At 47.5% G+C, this 4419-nt stretch overlaps 1 protein-coding gene across 1 annotated transcript in view; it reads right to left on the bottom strand.

The window, feature by feature from the left end:
* The window catches only part of SIPA1L3 (signal-induced proliferation-associated 1 like 3), a 328322-nt gene that overhangs the window by 139933 nt on the left and 183970 nt on the right, over positions 1–4419 (bottom strand). The gene's annotated exons all lie outside the window — the stretch shown is intronic.

The following is a 4419-nucleotide window of genomic DNA, read 5'->3' as shown; positions in this document are numbered from 1 at the left end:
AGACATCAGGTCTTTTTTTTTTTTTGAGACAGAATCTCACTCTGTCACCCAGGCTCGAGTGCAGTGGCACATGCTTGGCTCACTGCAACCTCCACCTTGAGGGTTCGAATGATTCTCCTGCCTCAGCCTCCCAAGAAGCTGGAATTCCAGCATGTGCTACCTTGCCTGGCTAATTTTTTGTATTTTTAGTAGAGATGGGGCTTCGTCATATTGGCCAGACTGGTCTCGAATTCCTGACTTCAGGCAATCCCTGCCCACCTCAGCCTCCCAAAGTGCTGGTATTACAGGTATGAGCCACCGTACCCGGCCAGACATCAGGTCATTTCACCCATAAATACTTTAGCTTGTAACTCTAGTAGATAAGGTTAAAAAAAAAATCACTACAATAACATTATCATACTCATCTAAATTAACAAGAATTATTTAATGTCATGCAGTACCCTGCCTGCATTACATTTCCCGTCATTGTCTCGCAGGTGTCTTTTGTGAGCTGGTTTGTTTGAAATTATCCTCTGCTTATGCAGGTATTTTCTTAAGTCTCCTTTACTCTACAACGGCCACCTTCCTTTATTTTAATGCTCTTTACTTGTTGAAGGAAAGGGGTCACCCGTCCTGTGGATTTCCCCACTTTCAGGATCCCTGTGGTGCCACTTAACATGTTCCTCTGCCCCCTGTATTTCCCGTGAACTGGTGGCTTCACGCAGAGGCCAGACTATTGTCCATCTGCTCTGTTGTTCGCTCAGCTCAGCTACTCTGCCAGAAAGGAAGTGAAAAATGACAGATGAGTCAACATGAGCACCAGTGGAGTTTGGGGAGGAAAGCCGCAGAAGGAATGTCTCTAGAAATCCATGTGGTTACTGCAGACTATGGCTGGGTAAATCAGGGCCCATCACTTTTTCACTGAGATCTCCCCAGTGACTGCTTACTGCATTAAAACACCATCCAAACTCCTTCCCCTGCTCCATCAACTCCACAGGATCTGGCTCTGATGTCTCTCCCCATCCCTGACTAAACTCTGATCATACTGGCCTTCTTTCCTGTTCTGATGCACCAAACCTTATCCAGGATATCTGATATGCTTCCTCAGTCCTTCCAGGGGCTGGTTCCTTCCTGGGGCTGGTTCCTTCCCATGTCAGTTTTTCCATGGAGACTTCCAGCTGGGCGCGGTGGCTCACGCCTGTAATCCCAGCACTTCGGGAGGCCAAGGCGGGTGGATCACTTGAGCCCAGCAGCTCAAGACCAGCCTGGCCAACATGGCAAAACCCTGTCTCTACTAAAAATACAAAAATTAGCCAGGTGTGGTGGCATGTGCCTGTAGTCCTAGCTGCTCAGGGGGCTGATAAGAGGATTGCTCAAACGCGGGAGGTTGAGATTGCGTGAGCCACGATCACATCACTGCGCTCCAGCCTGGGCAGCAAAGTGAGACCCTGTCTCAAAAACAAAAACAAAAACAATAAAAACTCGCAAAAAACAAAAACAAAAACCTTCCCAAATCACCCTATAGAGACAGAGAAGCCCCATCTTCTGGAAGCCTTTCTTAATTATCCGCTCTGCTTCCAATTTTTTTAGCAGTTGTTCATTCTGTCTACTGGCTGGGTTCACCACTCAAATGTTGGCTCCAGAACGGCAGGGATGTCTGTGTTGTTCACTGATGCATCCCCAGTGCCTAGAACAGTGTCCAGGACGTTTGTTCAGTATTTATCGTATGTACGAGTGAACAGATGGCTTCTGCCTAATTGGAGGTGTAAGTACCTCCTGATTTGCAGGCCGCTGGGGAAGGGAGTCTGTGCTTCTGTCCAGCACATAAAACAACCTGCGGGGTCACTTCCCTTTGTCTCCACCTTGAACTTCCAGAAGATGAAAATCCTGCTGGAGAGGAAGGGGAAAGTGGGTCGCCGTCTGTGATGGAACCTGTTGACTGCCCAGCAATCGTGCCCGCTCCGTCCTGCCAATGGAACTGATTTTGCTCGGGGCAGTAGAGTGCTGCTTTGGGCTGGGCACTTGGCTCAAGGTGACCTCTAAGTTTTCTTTCCTTGGGAATCTAGAGCTGGATGCAGCCGTTCTTGGTCAACAGCTATTGGTGCTTCCTGTGTGAGAAAGTAGCAGGCCTCTTCTGTGTGTGCGCGTCGGGGTGTGTGTGTGTGTGTGTCTGTGTGTGTGTGCGCACGTCTGTGTGTGTGTCCGTGTGTTCACCTGTGTGTCTGTGTGTGCGTGTCTGTGTGTGTGCGCATCTGTGTGTGCATCTGTGTGTCTCTGTGTCTGTGTGTGCGTCTGTGTGCGTGCGTGTCTGTGTGTGCGTGCGTATGTACATGTGTAGGGGGGCTTTTCCTAATTTATGCCCAGAGGTATGGAGCGAACCGGCAGAGACCACGAGGGAAGCTCAAAGCAGATTCAAGGAGCAAAATAGCAAGGAGAGCCTGCAGCCTCTGAAAAAGCGAGCACCAGAAGAGGGCAGGTGGGGAGTGGGGAGCCCCTCTTCCTGGTGCCCCACGAGAACACAAACAATCCTGAAGACATTGCTGGGAGGCAGCACGGGGATGGGCTAAAGAAGAGGGAGGAAGCTGGAAAACCCACAGGGTTGAGTTGCCTAAGGGAGACAGGAGAGAGGCCAAGAGGAGCCTGCACTGACCTGGATGGCAGGGTGTCTTCTGCCAACCAAGGCTGTGGGAGGGTGGATGTCAGATCATCTGATTTTCCAAGAGAAATCAGAAACCTAGAATTGCATGCAACATCTCCCAATTTGAAAAGCAAAAATATTGGCCAGGCACGGTGGCTCACGCCTCTGACCCCAGCACTTTGGGAGGCCGAGGCAGGTGGACTGCCTGAGGTCAGGAGTTCGAGATCAACTTCATCTCTACTAAAAATACAAAAATTAGCCAGGCATGGCGGCACACACCTGTAGTTCCAGCTACTCGGGAGGCTGAGGCAGGAGAATCACTTGAACCCGGGAGGTGGAGGTTGCAGTGAGCTGAGATCATGCCACTGCACTCCAGCCTAGGTGATGGAGTGAGACTCCATCTCAAAAAATAAAAAGAAAAAGAAAAGGAAAAACAACAGAGCAACAGAGACAACAACAAACTATCATACAGAGATGATGGGAAGGATTTTCAAGAAACTGCTAATAGTGCGTACCTCTGTATGTCTGTCCCCACCACTCCCAGCCCCTTCCCCTGCTCCATTTTTCTCCTTAGCACTTATGAACAGGCTTACTTCTTTTTCTTATTCATTATTATTACTATTATTATTTTAGAGACACGGTCTTTCTCTGTTGTCAAGGTTGGAGTGCAGTGGTACAATCAGATCTCACTACAGCCTCAAACTCCAGGGCTTAACTGATCCTCCTGCCTCAGCCTTCTGAGTAGCTAGGACTAAAAATGCATGTCACCACGCCCAGCTAATTTTTAAATTTTTGGTAGGGGTGCGGTCTCAGTATGTTGCCCAGGCTGGTCTCAAACTCCTGGGCTCAAGTGATCTCAGCCTCCCAATGTACTGGGATTATAGGTGTGAGGCACCGTGCCCAGCCTCCTCAATGATTTTCTCACTGGCATCTGGGAACTCATCTGCTGCCTCTGGTCGGCCAGAAGCTGCTTCTCCTGCTATCTTGACATTTTTTAAGCCATACTCTTTCTAAAATTATCAAACCATCCTTTGCTGGCATTAAATTCCCCAGTTTGAGATCCTCCTCCTTCCTTTTGCTTTAGGTTGCCATGTAATGACTTCACTTTTTCTCAAAGCAAATTAGAATCTATAGGTATGCTTTTCTTATAGCAATCCTATCCCCACAAAGAAGCTGCATTTGCAACACGAGATAAAAATATATTTTGTAAAAAGTGCAAGGTTTTTGTGCCTGCTGGCATAGGTGCAGCGATAGCTTCATGAATTTCCTTTTCATTTTTTACAATGGTCCTCACACTGGATTCATTTATCTGGAAATGGCGGGCAACTGCAGCTGCAGTCCTCCATCGATGGCATATATCAAGCAATTGCATATTTTCTCGTAATGTTATGACTTTTCTGTGCTTCTTGGGACAACTTCCAGCATCACTAGTGGCACTTTGTACGAGTCCCCTGAGGTTATTCAGGGCTTACGGTATTGCACTAAACATGATGAAAACTAGGTGAGAACCTCCAGGGATCATTTTTTACTGCGATATGCAATTTGCTGGAGAGACAAACTGCTCATGCGGAGATGATGAGTGTCACATGGTGTTTCAAACGGATACTCACAGTACTTGAGCTCACTGCAGTAGCAACAGGAGGTGGTCGCAAAACTATGACAATAGTGCGGTGTGTACTGCAGTTAATTTCATGCAGTTATGATTTAATTCTGCATGTTTATGTTTGTTTACATTTCTCTTGGCTTGGCAAAGTATTTGTGTGTGTAACTTTTGATAAATTTTAACTTTTTAGAATGCATTT

Source organism: Colobus angolensis, unplaced genomic scaffold (assembly GCF_000951035.1).
Source record: "Colobus angolensis palliatus isolate OR3802 unplaced genomic scaffold, Cang.pa_1.0 Scaffold34, whole genome shotgun sequence".
NCBI classification, from domain to species: Eukaryota; Metazoa; Chordata; class Mammalia; order Primates; family Cercopithecidae; genus Colobus; species Colobus angolensis.
Note: the sequence above shows the minus strand (reverse complement) of the source record. Positions and strands in the feature narration are given on the sequence as shown.